General features: G+C 50.5%; 1 long non-coding RNA gene across 1 annotated transcript; it reads left to right on the forward strand.

The window, feature by feature from the left end:
- The first annotated feature begins 2,826 nt into the window (after positions 1 to 2,826).
- Positions 2,827 to 9,757, forward strand: LOC123345669. The gene is made up of 3 exons (XR_006572842.1): positions 2,827 to 2,887; positions 5,239 to 5,310; positions 7,040 to 9,757. It is a non-coding gene; the product is annotated as an uncharacterized LOC123345669 (long non-coding RNA).
- The last annotated feature ends 7,229 nt before the right edge of the window (positions 9,758 to 16,986 follow it).

A 16,986-nucleotide genomic window follows, 5' to 3' on the forward strand; every position in this document is an offset into this window, starting at 1 on the left:
ATGACCGGAGTGTAACCGATGCAGTGATGTTTGCTTGAGTCAGATTCAAATGCGGGGGCGGGGTGTGGGGAGAGACTTCCTTTCCCCTTCCCATCCCCCATTTACCAGCTTGGAGTATAAAGTCTATCAAACCCGCTGACAACACTTCATTGTCAACATTGTGCTTTGCCTACCCTAAGTGCAAAAATAACGAATCAGGTCTGGGAAAAATAATAATCTCAACTTTTGGGTCCATTTTAAAATGTGCTTTCATAGTTTTCCAGCGTTGGACTAGAAACCTTTTTTAACACTATGAAAGCTGAGAGTCTCATGCTGCAGGGAATGGCAGCCATCCTGAAAAAGGTCGGCTTGTGGCTTTCCATCAGTGTTGGGAAATAACTGCCATTTTGAATCATGGCAAATTTGATTAAGAAAATCAGAGGAGAACCATTTAAAAACACCAACAGCCCTAAAATTGTGCCATTCCTGACCAAAGCATGAGAGTTGGCAGCTGAGGGAGTTTCCTGTAAGGATTTGTGGGCCAGATTCAAGGGTGAGTCTAAGCAGATATGGAAGGAGCAGGCTAGCTTACACTTCCTTCCTCACCTCACATTCTGCATGAGCTGAAGTCGGCACTCATAATCCCCATGCAGAGCACATTGCAGGCATCTAGTCAGGCCATGACAAGTGCTGGGTAAGCGGTGAGGTCTGCTTTGGAGAACATTGCACTGTCACCTTATGGGGAGAATGGAAGGTGCTCCTGGCCCATATGGCACCTGGGCAGATAAAGGTTGCAAGCCTCCTTGGATAAGGCCTCTGGCAGCTGCTAACTGTGCTGTTAATGACACGGTGGGTGAAAAGAGAGGTCAGTGCATCAGTGTCTTTGTTCTGTTCTTAGATCACTGGACAAAGGAGGCATCAGCTGCTATAATGAATCCCAGATCGTGGATACCTTTGCTCATGCTTGGATTCATACATTGGTCTCTTTCAGGTATGAAGTGAACATGTGAATTCCCCAGACTCCTTAAATGCCTTCTTGGTGTTATGCCAGGGTTCACCGGGTGGTGCCGTTACACAAGTACGGTAGAATCTCAGATGGCTTGTCTACACTCCAGGAGGAAGATCGATCTAAGTTACGCAACTTCCTGAAGTCGACATACTTAGATCTACTTACTGTGGTGTGTTTGCAGTGGTGTCATTATTCTCATTATTTTAAATTGTCCCCTTGCGCTTCTCGTTTCGGTGGAGTACTGGAGTCGATGGGAGCAGGGAGCGGCTCTAGAAATTATGCCACCCGGTCCTGTGGCCGGGGCAGAAGTGTCTGCGGCGGGTGTGGCGGTCCCGCGGCTCCGGTGGAGCATCCACAGGCATGCCTGCGGGAGCTCCGTCCGAGCCGCGGGACCAGCGCACCCGCCGCAGTCATGCCTGCGGGAGCTCCGTCCGAGCCACGGGACCAGCGCACCCGCCGCAGTCATGCCTGCGGGAGCTCAAGCGGAGCCGCGGGAAGAGGGGACCCTTCGCAGTCATGCCTGCGGCAGGTCCGCTCCTCCCGGGGCTCCGGTGGACCTCCCGCAGGCATGACTGCGGAAGGTCCACCGGAGCCAAATGCCGCCCTGCCCCGACAATGCCGCCCCACGCGCCTGCTTGGTGCGCTGGGGTCTGGAGCCGGCCCTGGATGGGAGAGCGATCGGCAGTCGATTTATTGCATCTATACTAGATGTGATAAATCAGCCCATAGTGTAGACCTGCCCAGAGTTACGAACACAAGAGTTACAAACTGACCAGTCAACCACACACCTCGTTTGGAACTGGAAGTGCACAATCAGGCAACAGCAGAGACCAAAAAAACCCATAAAACCAAATATAGTACAGTGCTGTATTAAAGGTAAACTACTAAAAAAATAAAGGGAAAGCAGGATTTTTCTTCTGCATAGTAAAGTTTCAAAGCTGTATTAAGTCAATGTTCAGTTGCAAATTTTTGAAAGAACAAACAATGTTTCGTTCAGAGTTACGAGCATTTCATAGTTATGAATAACCTCCCTTCCTGAGGAGTTCATAACTCTGAGGTTCTATTGTATCAGCCACCCATTTAGACCTCAAGCCCTTTTCGTCTCTCGCTGTGTGTCTGTGCAGTGCCTGGCACAACGGGGCCTCGATCTCAGCTGCGACCTCTAGTTGTTCTAATAAGAAGAGATGCTGCCATCCTAGAATTATCCCAAAGCGCTTCAGACTCAGAGGCAACGTAATTTGCAGGTGGAGCTGCTGGAGCAGGGGAAATGAGGCCGTGAACACCACTGGTCTCTTTGCCAGAGGGGTGAGGAACCCACAGGGAGCCCTTGGATAGAAATGCTCAGGAGTGAGAATTCCTGCAGGTTCTGAGAGCTTGGCTGAAGAGCCCTGGAAATGGAATAAATAGCCCTGATGCCACAGAACAGCTACAGGGGGAGGTACCGGGTGCAATGCTCTACGGTCATCTAGTGGGGTCCTGGCACTCCCCAGCACTGCAGATGCTCGTTCGCTACTCCCTGCTCTTCACACATCTTGCTTCAAATGCTTCCCTCAATTTCACGCTAATCTTGATTTTTATTTTCCCCTCTAATTCCTGAAGATTCCCCTGAAAGAACTGAGATTGTAGGTGAAGGAATGTCTGTAAATATCTCCTTTAACACCACTGAGCGGTGTGTTCAACTGAGTAGAAGAGCAAACTTGAATCACACCTGGAGTTCCCCATGCAAGGTTTGCTTGAAAAATGGACCTTTATGCCCTGAATTCAGAAACAGATGCAGCGTATACCTACATGGCTTAACTCTGCACAACGTGAGCAAAGCCGACGCAGGGATTTACAACATTACACCTCACCTGGATGAAAACAGAATCGCCACGAACATCGTGCACCTGGTGGTGCTGGGTAGGTCACATGCACGGTCACTCAAAGGTGCTTCTGCCTCTAACAGGGCCCAGGGTCATGGTCTCTCCAGACCTAGGGCAAAATGTCCTGCAGTGTCCTAGAGGCTTTCCCAGCTGCGACTGTAGGGGAAAGCCTTCAATTGGAGAGGGTCCCAAAGGATGGACTCGATATCTGGGGGAACCATGTGTCCCTACCAGCAAGGCCCCACCCACTAGAGCCAACAGATTGAAATGCCGCTCAGGGTGGGCTCTGTAGATGTTCCAAATAGGATCATGTTGGCTTGTCTGGGCTCTCTGGGTCTGGCCCCCTCTCCATGGGGTTAGATTCAGCGGTCGGCAAACTTTTTGGCCCGAGGGCCACATCAGGGTTCCAAAACTGTATGGAGGGCCGGGTAGGGAAGGCTGTGCCTCCTTAAACAGCCTGGCCTCCGCCCCCTGATTGCCCTCCTCAGAACCCCCACCCACCCAACCCCCCTGCTTCTTGTCCCCTGACCGCCCCCTCCCAGGACTCCCCACCCCTAACCACCCCCCAGAACCCCACCCCCTATCCAATCCACCTGCTTCCTGTCCCCTTACTGCCCTGACCCCTATACACACTCCTGCCCCCTGACAGGCTCTCCGGGACTCCCACAGCTGTCCAACCCCCTGCCCCATTCCCTGTCCCCTGGAACCATCGGCCTCTTATTCAACCCCCCCACTCCCCACCCCCTTACCATACTACTCAGAGCACCAGGACTGGTAGTCGCCCGGCCGGAGTCTAGAGCACTGGGGCAGGCCGGCAGCTCTTGCAGCTCCGCTGCCCAGAGTGCTGATGGCCCAGTGAGCTGAGGCTGCGGGGGAGGGGCCAGGGGCTGGGAGCTCAAGGGCCGGGCAGGACAGTCCCACCTCTGGATCAGATACACCCATGGGCTCTGCTGAGCTTGAGTTCAGGTCCCTCTAGTTGTTTAGCTCCATGGGTCGGACTGGGGGCAGCGGGAGGAGAGGGGGGGAAAAGGTTGGTGTTTCCCCAGCACCAAGATGAAACTGTTCTTACCCTGCAGCTCTGTGATCCTCCCGCTCCTTGCTTTTGTGCTTTGATCAGTGAAATAGTTAATGTTAGTATTTAAATAATTGGCACTAGGCTTCAGAGTTAATGCCCCATTGAGATGCATGGGGCAGCTCCCGCCTCTCCAAGCAATTGGCTCAGGCTCTTTGCAGACTCAAACAGATGTTGTGTGTGTTAAACCTTTGAAAACATGTCCTGAGTGTGGTGTCCCCCCCCCCCCCCCAAACCATGAATACTAGTAACTTTTTTTTCCAGTGGAAGGTGGGGAACAAGACTGCAGCCTAAAAAACAAAAGCCTGGTTTCAGATATCGCCCAGGTTGACATCTGCCTACAGGAACCGGCTAGGGAAGTGGATTCTGTCTTTTACTCCTGGAGGAATTCTGTGCCAAGATTAAAAATTCCGTGCACAATATTTTAAAATTCTGCAAATTTTATTTGTCAAAATAATAGATTCACGTCAGTTTCAGTTATTTTGGTAATTTATTTCAAAAGATCTGTCAGCAAGTATGTCTGTAACAATACATACGTGCACAAAAATTCCCCCAAGAAAAGGGTGTTTAAGAAAACCCCTAGAACAACCCAGTTCCTGTTTCTCTGTCCCCTCCCCACAGAACCCAGCTGCGGTGTACCCCCAGCACAGATACCAGCCCTCCTACTATCCAAAGTCCAGCTGTGGGGCATCCCCCACACCCGGACACCCACACCCTCTACCCCCCAGAGCCTAGCCACAGGGCACTTCCCCTCCCAGACACTCACATGCACACTCCTCCCCCTCGCCAGAGCCCAGCTGTGGGACTCCCAAGCCAGACATTCGCATGCACATTCCTACCCCCCAGAGCCCAGCTGCAGGCAGCCCAGCTGTGGGACCCCCAGACCAGACACTTCCACCCCCTCTCCCCCAGAACCCAGGGATCCAGAGGAAGAGACAGCCCAGCGATGGGTCTGGGCTTCTATGGAGTTTCCTGCATGCCGCCTTCTTCCTTCAGGGCATGCTGGGAACCCTCCAGCTCCCTCCCCCTGCCCCAAACAGTATCTTCTATTCGCAAGCTGGACTTTGCTGGGTCCAGCGCCCCCTAGTTGTGGCCAGCAGCTCTGCAGCACATTTCTATAGGGAGTAAAGAAAATTCTGTGCAGAAATTAATGTTCTGCGCAAATTCAGCAATGGTGCAGAATTCCCCCAGGAGCCCTACATGGAGCAATTTGAGATGTGGTGATAGGGAGGCTGGAGGCATGCAGATTTCACACCAAGGCATTCCCGTCTCTCGGGATGGCGCCCAAGGAATCCCCTGTCCCTGTCTCATTCCAGGTCGCCAGCCATCCTCCACTCAAGGGCCACCCGATTCACGTACATCTGGGACCACAGCCTCTGCGGTGACAGGTGAGGGGATCTCTGCTCACTGTGGGTCTGGGGAATTTCAGTCGCTCTGGGTATGGAAGCCTGGGAATAATGTTTGGTGTCTGCAGGAGAGAGCCGAGTGGGTTGGTTCGGCAGGGGGCGTCACCCCCATCCTGGGCTAAAGGCAGGGAGATCTCTCGGAGTTTCAGGGGGTAGCAGCAACGGGGCTTTCCCGTGCCTTCCCCAGCAGCTGGGGCGTCTCTGCTTAAGTGGTGGGGCTGGCCCCACTGTGCTCTTCATTTCCTGCTGCACACAAAGAGACACCCACTCACTGGGGGCCACTGGAGCCGTGGGGCTGGGAGTTAATACCCCAGTGAGAAGCATGGGGCAGATTCCTCCCTGTGACACACCCAGGTACAATCTAGACTAATGAGCAGTTTTGCCACCCTTGCCCTGCAACCTTGAGTGCCTTACTCTGCCTTGCTGAAGGAGCTACCAGCTGCCCTGCTCACAAACAGCCACCAGCGTGCAAGCCACATAGTGTGGGTGTGTGTGTAACTGCAGCCTGTCAGCCACACTCACTTTCATCAGCCTTGGGTATGTTGTATGGTGACACAAACACAGCCCCAGTCCTAGATTTCCCCCCCAGAAATGTAAGTCCTGTACTTCCCAGGACAATACAAGTCCATTATATCCTTAGTAGAAATAATATACGTACAGCTTGCCACCCCAAATGGAGTTTCCCAGACCCTTCAATTTCAACACACTGGATTAGATAAAACAAGTTTAACTAACTACAAAGACTTTGAGCGAGTACAAATCATGAGGCATGAAAGTCAGAAATGGTTACAAGAGGAAAGGAAAAAACCACACACAACTGGTGCCTAACTTAACAAATTGTGTTAAATTCAAAGCCAAGTTTTCTCATCACGTGCCGTCAGCAATCTGACTGACCAAACATCTTGGGTCAGGACCCTTTCTCCCAGAATCCAAGGAATGCTTCCTTTATTGTTTCAGGTGCCATAAATGTGATAAGCAGTGAGAGAGATAGGGGTGCCTTGGGGTGATTGTCCCTCCTTTTTATATTTTCAGTCCCCCTCTTGAAAAACATTTCCAGCTGGGTACCAGGGACAAAAAGTCTAGGGGAAGGATGTTCCTTGCTGCTTTTTGTCCCCTCTCTGAGCTTCCTTTGTTTCCCTTCCTGCTTGATGACTATTTACTGTTTAAATGAAAATTAAGCAGAACTCACATTCCTTTGCTTAAGCCAGACCTGTTTGCCCACCTCAATTTGGAACAGGTGTTAACACCAGCATATGGTGGGGAAATCTTAAAACTTCACATCACAATGTTGCCACACATTTTACCAGGAAAATGATGACAGGCAGATTGAGTTTTCAAATGATACCTCCCAAGGCATACTTTGTACAAAGATTACTACAATGGTGTGTAGGGTGTGGACACAGGTACATTCTGTCCATCGGTCCCCACCCCAGTTCAGGCAGTGATTGTTTCAGGCTCTCTGCAGACCCAGGTGCTCATTGAGATGCCACAAAGCAAGAAAGAATTGCTGATGAGGATAATAATGAGAGAGAAAATTAAGACCCAGAAAAGATGCAAAGTCCAGAGACACAACTGGACAGAAAACAGGAGGGATGGTGGTGGCTTGGCATGGTCTGGGACATGGTGAAAGCCAGGTGGGTGCTTCTCTGTTGATCAATAGCAATGGGAGCTGCTGCTGGCCTAATGCCCGTCTCACTCTGTTTGATTGCAGGGCCCATGGACTATCACATATTATTAGGGATCATAGTGGGGGTGATCATAGTGGGAGTGATTGTCATAGTGATCGTGTTGAAGAAATTTGGGCTGTCCCAGTGCCGCAGAAGGCAAAGTTCTGAGCCTCCAGATAACACCACAGAGCTCCAGCCTCGTCCCGCCCAGCCAAACGAATGCCAAGTAGATCAGGCCCGGCAGCAGCAAGACCTATTGGTGAACGGCAGGGCCCAGGAGGACGAAGAGTGTGTCTGAAGGGGTGAGTGACCCTTCTCTCCTCTGTGAGGAGGGGCCTCATCTTGTTTATTTAATGGCTTTAATCTGCCACTCCTGTAAATAAAGCACATGGGCACCAGAGACAGGAACCAATTGATCTGCCAAGACCCCAGGGTTCTGCCATATCCCTGCAGCAGCTCCTCTCAGACTCTGAGAGGTCAGGAGGGTGATCTAATGGGTAAAGCATTGGGCTGGGACTCAGAGTGACATGGGGCCAGGCACTGCATCTACCCTGTGCCTGTGAAATAAGGGTGACCCTACCTATGGGTGAGGTGCCCAGACACTGCAGTGATAAGGGCCACATCAGTGGCTATGCAGAGAGAAGGTTGGCAGACCCCATCCTTGTCACTGCCAGCCCTATAGCTGCTAGCAGGCGAAGGTCAGAACCCCTGGGCTTAGGTCTTGGTGAGTCAGTAAAGGGAAACTTTGAAACCCGTCTTTAGCGACCACTCAACTCATCAGCAGAAGCCCCTGGTTGCTTTGTGGAAGTGTCTGTCTGATAAGGGTGGAAAAGTTCCACCTTAGTAGATTTGTACTTGGGGTGGGGTGTTTGAGACTGGTCTTTGCCTAATAAGCGTGGTCTCTACTGGACAGATTTCAGTATGTTGTTTTCTATGTAAAATGCCTGCATTTGTTTCATCTTAACTCTACCCGCACCTTCAAGACCTAAATCGTGAAGTTATTGTAACTTATTTTATTTATTGCTAGCATAAGAAGAGCCATAGTTCTCTTCTGCACTGAGAACCTGCCCCACCCCCCCTTCTAAAATTTGTTTACATCTGGAACTGGATCAGCCACTCTCCTCAGCAGGGTTTCAGATAGTCACTGAATAGACCCAATGGGTTTTCTGTACCAGCACTGAACTCTTAGCAACATAAGGTCCCAAGCAACAAGAGATCAAAAGATCTGGCCTACTCCACCCTCACATGCAGGGGCGCTGGAATAATTTGTACAGTGTGTGTGTGGGGGGGAGGGGAGTGGGTGCTGAGACGCATTGAACCAAACTGTAAACCCTGGATATGCTGGAAACCACTTCAAGCCAGGGGGTGTGGCTGCATCCCCAGCCGCCCTAGTTCCAGCACCTGTGCTCACACGGCTTTGTTCCATCTCAGTATGCACCAGACCCGATTCTGCTCTCACATTAATGTAGCTCCAGAATGATGCCTCTGAAACCAATGGGCTCAGGGGAGATTCTGATCTCTGACCCGAGTATAAATCCAGCCCTCTGTAAATCCAGAGCAAGTTAGAACCACTCTGGATTTATACTGGGTCCTGGATATCAGAATCAGGTTCTGTCCCCATTGACTGCAGTGGGGTCGTTCTGGATCGATGCTAGCGTGAGAGCAGAATCTGGTTTGTGGCCGATGTTTGTCTTGGAGCATTAAACCACTGGAGTGTTGCTCACCACTCGTGAGCATAATAGGAATAATCATCTTTGTACTGTAACTCCAGCATTGCCACCGATCTAGCCACAACCCTTTTCTTGCGCATAAGAAAGCAGCGTGCTGCCAAGCACGTGTAAAACATAGTCTTTGACACAGGTCTAAGTGTCTACCTCAGCCTTTCGTGGCTGGAACAAGACTGCACGCCGTAGCTGACCAAAACTTGGAGGTGACAGTGGGAGCACAACTTGCATTCTCCTCTCCCAAACGCACAGGCTGTGACCACTTAAGCTAAGAATCTCTGTTATGTATTAGCTCTATGGGCTTTAAAGCCACACAGGTGAGCAGTTCTAATTCCAGCCACAGGGCAGCGATATATAGCTGAGACATATCACTGTGGACTCATAAGAGGTACGTTGCACTGTGAATTACACTAACTCAACCCTTATTTCAGTGTTGTACAGTTTCTGTGAACTAAGATGCCTCAGACTTTTCAAATCAATTAAATCCAATCAGCAAACTACAGCAAATAGACCTATCACCTTGCATTACCAGGAAATTCACCAGCTCTGTGCTTCAGTTTCCCCATCTGTAAAATGCTGACCTCCTCTGTGAAATGTTTGAGATCAACTGATAAAAAATGCTATATAAGAGCCAGATATTTCTTGTTATTCAGTATTAACAAATCTACTGACATGCTAAAAACTATTGTTCTTCAGAACACATTTTTTAAGATCTATGGATTTTATACAATAGAATATATATTTTTTTTTAATCCAGAAACCTATTTTCCAACAGTATCCATAGTACTACTGAAATAAGTTTCTATCCGGGACAGTATTTTGTTAAATTAATGTCTGGTCTGCCATTTCTGTTATGCAATTTTTTTTAAAAAAGCCATGACACTGTTTTGATGTGACAAATGGATGTATTCTAGGTGCTACATTTAATATATTCTGTCCATAAGTTATTGCACTTTATATGTTCATTCCCTCTTTTCTAACTGTATTACTTTTAATTCCTACTTTTCTACAATTTCAATAAACTATTTATTACATTTTTCTGTTGCATTTAAACAAAAGTTTGTTTCTCTGACTCTTAAGCTAACAGCCAAACATATATATTTGCAATATGAACAGGGCCGGCTCTGGCTTTTTTGCTGCCCCAAGCAAAAAAAACACACAAAAAAAAAAACGGCACGGCTGGAGCGGCAAAGCAGGGGAAAAAAACAAAACAAAAAAACCTTACAGGGCGGCCGGAGCCAGAGTGCAGGGGGACTCCCTGTGCTGCAGAGTGCGCGCCCGGTCTAGGGGGAGGGAGAAAAAGAAGAGGGGTGGCCAGTGCTTCAGTGGGGCACTCGCCCCGCTGCCCCGACTGCTGCGCTGCCTGCCAGGAGGGCTCAGCGCCGCTCCAGTCAGCGGGGAGGGAAGGACGTGGGCTGCCCTGCTGAGTTTGCTGCAGGGCGCTCCCCTCCTCCACCCCCTACAGGGCGGCTAGATCGGGGAACCAAAATAAACACCAAAAAACCTGCCGTGCTGCCCTAGGTTTGGGCGGAATGCCACCCCCTAGAATATGCCGCCCCAAGCACCAGCTTGCTTGGCTGGTTCCTGCAGCCGGCCCTGAATATGAAGAATGAACTCCAAAATAAAATGTTTTACAATGTGTCAGTTCTTTTCTCCATGACAAAAGAAATATTGATGAAATCATGTCTACCTGAAAATGAATTAGAGCTGTTTGAAAAACAGAAAACTTCTTTGTGAAAAATGTTGAAGTTGGCTTTGTTTCAAAATGGACCCATTTAAAAAAAAATATAATAAACTACTGACCAGATATCAGGTTTTTGGTACATGGAATTCACACAAGCACCTTACAGTGCTCAGACTTGCTGAACTCGAGGGTGTGTGTGATTTTTCACACCTATGAGCGAGCAAGTTAGAGCGCTTTAATTTGCCCATGTAGACAAGGCCTTAGACTGATATGCCAGTGTAACTATAACTCCCTTATTCCAGAATAAGAGTGTCCACACAGGAGTTATGTCAGTAAATTGGTTTAAACTCACACCTTAGCTTATACCAGAGGAACGTTCCTGTGCAAAGAAGTTTTAATTCAACTGTTGTCACACCTGTAAAAGGCACATTGACTTGTCTACACAGGGCTACTACCATGTGCTAGTTAGTGAACATCACACACCTTATATCCTAGTCAACACAAGGCCTTAGCATAGTGTTTTCAAAAGCACTTGGCATTGGCCTCCTATTAAACTACTGCGAGGAAACAGTATTTCTTGAAGGGAGACGTGGAACTCACTATTGTGTGAACCAGGCAGGTAGATTATTAAGCAGGGCCTGGCTGGGTTTATAACTGTGGGTGCTATTTATAGTTGTGATCAAGCCAAACTAAGGAGGCAGTCAGTGTTTATGCTGGAAACTATTCACCCCTGAGTGGGTCAGCAGGGAATCACTCCCTCTCTTACAGTAGTGTCTCACTGCAGCATCCCCCATCAAACACTGTGAGGAAGGGAGCCAGGAAGAAGAGGTTTCTTCCTGAGTGAAGGCTCATGCAATGTCCTGGTGCCTCACTGCGTGCTGGTGACTGGATACAAACTGGGGAAGAGAAAAACAATCTTCAAACAGGGCAGGGTGAAAGGCCAGGTGGTCAAAAATTGTACATCAAAACTGCCTTTCAACTGACAATAGGGGGTTTCAACTTTATTTATTTTCAAAAAGTGGCTTCTTTGTGCAGAAAATTTTCATTTTTTTTTAGTAAAAAAAGTGAAAGTCCATAAAAAAACACTATTTTGATTTGGAAATGCTGCTGCCATAGGCCTCCTGGGAGTTGTTTAGTCATGTCAAGTCCCCTTTCTCCTCTAGGGGCTGACCTCCCCAGCTGGACTACATCTCCCATAATGCACCATGGCTAAGGCCTAGAATCATAGAATATCAGGGTTGGAAGGGACCTCAGGAGGTATCTAGTCCAAGCCCCTGGGTTTAGCAGGCCAATGCTCAAACCATTGAGCTATCCCTCCCCCTCAATAATGCATTGCCTCCACTCACTGAGGGGGTGTGGAGATGGTGGGGCATCATAGGAGGGGGACTGATGGTACATGTGCACCCCACACTCTTCTATGGGAGCAACAGGGGAGATGTGTCCCAGCAAGGGGCCATGGCCTAGCACCCCCCCAACCCACACACCCCACCTCGAACAGGTCCTATTCCTGCTAATAGGGCAGGAGTGATATGCACCCCTCCCCCCACACCGTTCATAGGAATGATGGGATGGGGCAATTGCTGCCACCTCCCTCCAGCCCATTCCCATCCAGTCAGCTGCAGCAATATCAGGCCCCAGCCTATCACAGTTCATGCAGAATGACATGTCCCATCCACTACATAGACAAAGCCTTGGTCACTGTGATGTTCTCCAGCACTCACCACCCCTACGCCCCACATTCTAGCCTGTCCCACAGAGTGACAAAAGCTGCCCTAGGGATCACTCACCTCTGCTACTATCAGCCCCAGGAGACAGAGAACCAGGCCACTGAAGCCCAGCCGGACGGAGCTGCCAACACTGAGTCCTCCCCACGCTGCTCCTGCTGCAATTGAGGCCATTGGGCGCATCAGCAATGAAAGGGAGAGAGAGGTTCTAGCATAGGTGGGAACAGGAGTCCTGGCTCCCAGCCCCAACCCACTAGACCAAGCTCCTTCATGCCCAAGCTGGAATGGAACCCAGGTGTCCTGACTTGGAGCTCCCCTGTTCTAACCACTAGACCCCACTCCCCTCCCAGAGCTGGGGAGAGAACCCAGGAGTCCTGGCTCCCACTAGATCCCATCCCCCCCTTCCAGACCTAGCAAATAGAACCCAGCAGCCTGACTCCCTGTTGAGAGCCCTACTCATACATCCATTCCCCATCCCGCAGCCTAAATGCCCTCCTCCCCCCATGTGTTACCGTCTGTCACCGTCAGGTTCACGTCTGCAGAGGTCTCTCCGTTGGGGCCCTTCACTGTTACCCGGTAGGTGCCAGTGTCCTCACTCCGCAGGCCCTGCAGCACCAGGGAGCCGTTCTGCGGGGTCACGTCTGCCCGCTGCTTGTACTCTCGCGCCACGTCAAGCATGAGCTGGCAGGGGGGCTCCCACCATCGGTGGGCAGCCCCCTGGCACCGATCCACTACCAACACCAGAATGGGGCGGTTCCGTGAGGCAAAGTCCCACGAGATGTAGAAGTATTCCCAGGCCGGGTCCAGGGAGCGGATGGAGATGGGCAGCAGGGCTGTGGCATTGCGGCTGGCATGGACCTGGGCCACATGGGGGACTATGGAGAGTTTGGATGAGGCACCTGAGTGGGGGAGAAAAAACAGGGAAGAATCCCAGAGTTATAGGGGATTGAAGGCTGGATCAGCAGCCCTGGGAGAGCATGGAGCGTCACACACTGACACAAGGATCAGATCAGCCTGGGAGGCCTCTGGGTGTCCCCAGGGCACCTGTGACAGACACCCTCTTGGCTGACACCAGGGATTGCACCGGAGCCCTCCCGTGCTAAAGAGCCTGGCTCAGGAGGTTGGACTGAAGCAGACTCATAGCATCTGTGGATGAGATGTGGAATGGGGGGATGACACATAACCCCGACCCAATGGGTTACATCAGTTCCCTGGAGAGGTGAGATTCCTCCCTCCCTCCCTCCCCCCTTGTCCAATGGGCCTCAGCATGCCCTTGAGGCAGCACTGGTGAGGCCACACCTGGAGTACTGTGTCCAGTTTTGGGCCCCCCACTACAGAAGGGATGTGGACAAATTGGGGAGAGTCCAGCAGAGGGCGACAAAAATGATTAGGGGGCTGGGGCACCTGATTTATGAGGAGAGGCTGAGGGAACTGGGATTGTTTAGCCTGCAGAAGAGAAGCCTGAGGGGGGATTTGATAGCTGCCTTCAACTACCTGAAGGGGGGTTCCAAAGAGGCTGGATCTAGACTGTTCTCAGCAGTGGCAGATGACAGAACAAGGAGCAATGGTCTCAAGTTGCAGTGGGGGAGGTCTAGGTTGGATATTAGGAAACACTATTTCACTAGGAGGATGGTGAAGCACTGGAATCGGTTACCTAGGGAGGTGGTGGAATCTCCTTCCTTAGAGGTTTTTAAGGTCAGGCTTAACAAAGCCTGGCTGGGATGATTAAGTTGGGGATTGGTCCTGCTTTAAGTAGGGGATTGCACTTGATGCCTTCCTGAGGTCTCTTCCAACCCTAATCTTCTGTGATTCTATGAGAGACCAGCCATATGTAGGTTGCCAACTTTCTGACTGCAGAAAATGGAACACCCTTGCCCGCCACTGCACCCTTGCCCTGCCCCTTCCCTTAGGCCCCACATCCTGCTCACTCCATTCCCCCCTCCCTTCGTTGCTCGCTCTCCCCCACCCTCACTCATTTTCACCAGGCTGGGGCAGGGGGGTTGGTGGCTGGTGGGGGAGTGAGGGCTCCAGCTGGGGCTGTGGGGTGGGGCTGGGGATGAGGGATTTGGGGTGCGGGACGGGGCTCAGGGCTAAGGCAGGGGTTTGGCATGCGGGGGGGGGGGTGAGGGGTCCAGCTGGGTGGTGTGGGCCCTGGGGTGGGGCTGGGGATGAGGCGTTGGGGTGAAGGAGGGGGCTCTGCACTGGGGCCAAGGGGTTTGGAGTGTAGGAGGGGGCATAGGGCCTGGGCATTGTGGTGTGGGAGGAGGGAGGGGTGCTGGCTCTGGGAGGGAGTTTGGGTGCAGGGGGGTCTCAGGGCTGGGGCAGGGGGTTGAGGTGCAGGGAGAGGCGTAGGCAGTGCTTACTTCAGGTGGCTCCTAGGCAGTTCCCAGCTAATGGGAGCTGTGGAGCTGGCGCTGGGGGCAGGGGCCGGCTGCAGAGCCCCCTGGTCCCTGCGCTTACGAGCTGGACATGCCAGCCGCTTCCGGCAACTGCCAACCAGACTTTTAACAGCGGTGCTGACTGGAGCCTGCTCCAAGGCCCCTTTTCGACCAGCCGTTCTGGTTGAAAACTGGACATCTGGCAACCCTAGCCGGGCCCTATGGCTGAGAAGGGAACCCCCTCCATGTCCCACTCAGGCCTCTAGGCTGCCAAGGAGGGGGCTGTAGTGAGATATTCTGGCCCTTCAAGGACAGTCTTACAGATTTTGGCAAGGCATTCTGGGAGTTGTAGTAACCAGAGGAACTATGAGGCTGAGAGCAAAGCCTTCTGGGAAGTCAGGGGGCGGGATATAGAGGATAAAAGAAGCAGCCCACTGTGGGCAGCATCATGCACTGAGCTGCTGCATAGAGAAGAGCAGGGTCCTGGGGAGAGGCCTGTGGAAGCAGGAGGCCTATGGGATGGTTGGCCCAGTGAGCAAGGCCAGGGAGTAGCTTTGCAGAAGAAAATCAAGCAGGGCTGTTTGAGAGTGGAGCAGGCTGCATGTGAGCTGAGGGGCAGAGCCTAAGGCAAAGGGATGACATGTTACCCTTCATGTCTCTAGCTAGTTTGATCTCATTTTGTGCTTTGGCCTTTCTAAAGTTGCCCTTACAGACTTGTGTGATTTGTTGATATTCATCCTTTGTAATTTGACCTAGTTTCCACTTTTTGTAGGACTCTTTCTTGCTTTTTAGATAATTGAAGATCTCCTGGTTAAGCCGGAGTGGTCTCTTGTCATGCTTCCTATCTTTCCTATGCAGTAGTATAGTTTGCTCTTGCGCCCTTAATAATGTCTCTTTGAAAAACTGCCAACTGTTCTTCAGTTGGTTTTCCCCTGAGATTCGCTTCCCATGGGATCTTACCTACCAACTCCCTGAGTTTGCTAAAGTCTGGCTTGTTGAAATCCATCATCTTTATTTTGCCATTCTCCCTCCTACCATTCCTTAGAATCATGAACTCGACCGTTTCATGATCCCTTTCACCCAAGCTGTCTTCCACTTTCAAATTCTCAACCAGTTCCTCCCTGTTTGTCAAAATCAAATCTAGGACAGCCTCTCCAATTGTCTCCAATACATTCCAAGAACTTATCGGACAATCTGTGCCCTGCTGTGTTATTTTCCTGACAGATGTCTGGGTAGTTGAAGTCCCCCATCACCACCAAGTCCTGTGCTTTGGATGATTTTGTTAGTTATTTTAAAAAAGCCTCATCTACCTCTTCTTCCTGTTTAGGTGGTCTGTAGCAGACCACATGACTAAGTGTTGATAACTCCTAATACAGGAGCTAGTAAGTTATGTATGTTATTACAGATATCACTTAGAGAGCGGTCATTTTCCTGACCACAACCACCTACTAACAGTATGTCTCACTACATGGGTTGGGGGATGGTTGAGTTCACACCTTTGCCGCTGCTGTTGTACTTTGGCTGAAGGTAGTTTTATGCAAGGCTAGGTTCATGCCACGACATAGATTAAACAGATCATCCTGGCTGTGAAAACAAGATCACTTGATGTCTCATATTTGTAATGAAAGTCATTGGAATCCTGTAGAAAATTGCAAGAGAAGTGACAGATTGTCCCCACAATCACAGCACCTCCAGTTTCCCCAGTGGATCTGTTTGTTATGTGTGTAACAAGCAATTTAGATCTGGGGAGATGTGTAGGGAGGGGAGGGGAGTCAAACCTCATGCTTCAGGGCATAAACTGGTCATAAACTGGTCCAATATGTGAGTCAGGAAGGAAACTCTTTGCTCCATGTAGAGCATTGCTCAACTGGCCTAGTGCGTTATGGATTGGCACTGACAATGGGATATTATACTAGATGGAATAGGGGACTACTACAGCAGGGGCTGGGGTACTGGACTACCTCGACCGTTCGTATTTTCATCTTGTCCCGGGGGTGAGGCTGGAGCACCGCGATTCTAGAACTGTAGAATGAGAGGTGGAACTGGAGATAAAGGGTCAGATTTCAGGACGGAGCAAATATGGTTCGACACCTGGGTCTCAGGAAGGCAAGATGCTGCTACCAGACAGGCACAGCCCTCAGCAAGTGAGCCTGGCCCCTGTGCATGTGCAGTAAAGATCTCTGTCCTACAACTCTGCCCGCTGCATTGCTTAGTGCTAAGGAAACCAGAACTGTGCCGATTTCCTGAGAGAAGAAGACCTGAAGAAGAGCTCTGTGTGTCTTGAAAGCTTGTCTTTCTCCCCAACAGAGGTTGGTCCAGTAAAAGATATGACCTCACCCACCTTGTCTCTAATCCCTGGGACCAACCTGGCTACAAAGACTCTGCAAACGATCTCCTGAGAGGCTAGTTCAGAGAAAAGCAGCAAAAACAATGGCTCCTAAACAGTACTACAATATAAATAATAATGAAGGGGGGCAGATA

The sequence above is a fragment of the Mauremys mutica genome, chromosome 12 (genome assembly GCF_020497125.1).
Source record: "Mauremys mutica isolate MM-2020 ecotype Southern chromosome 12, ASM2049712v1, whole genome shotgun sequence".
Taxonomy (NCBI): domain Eukaryota; kingdom Metazoa; phylum Chordata; order Testudines; family Geoemydidae; genus Mauremys; species Mauremys mutica.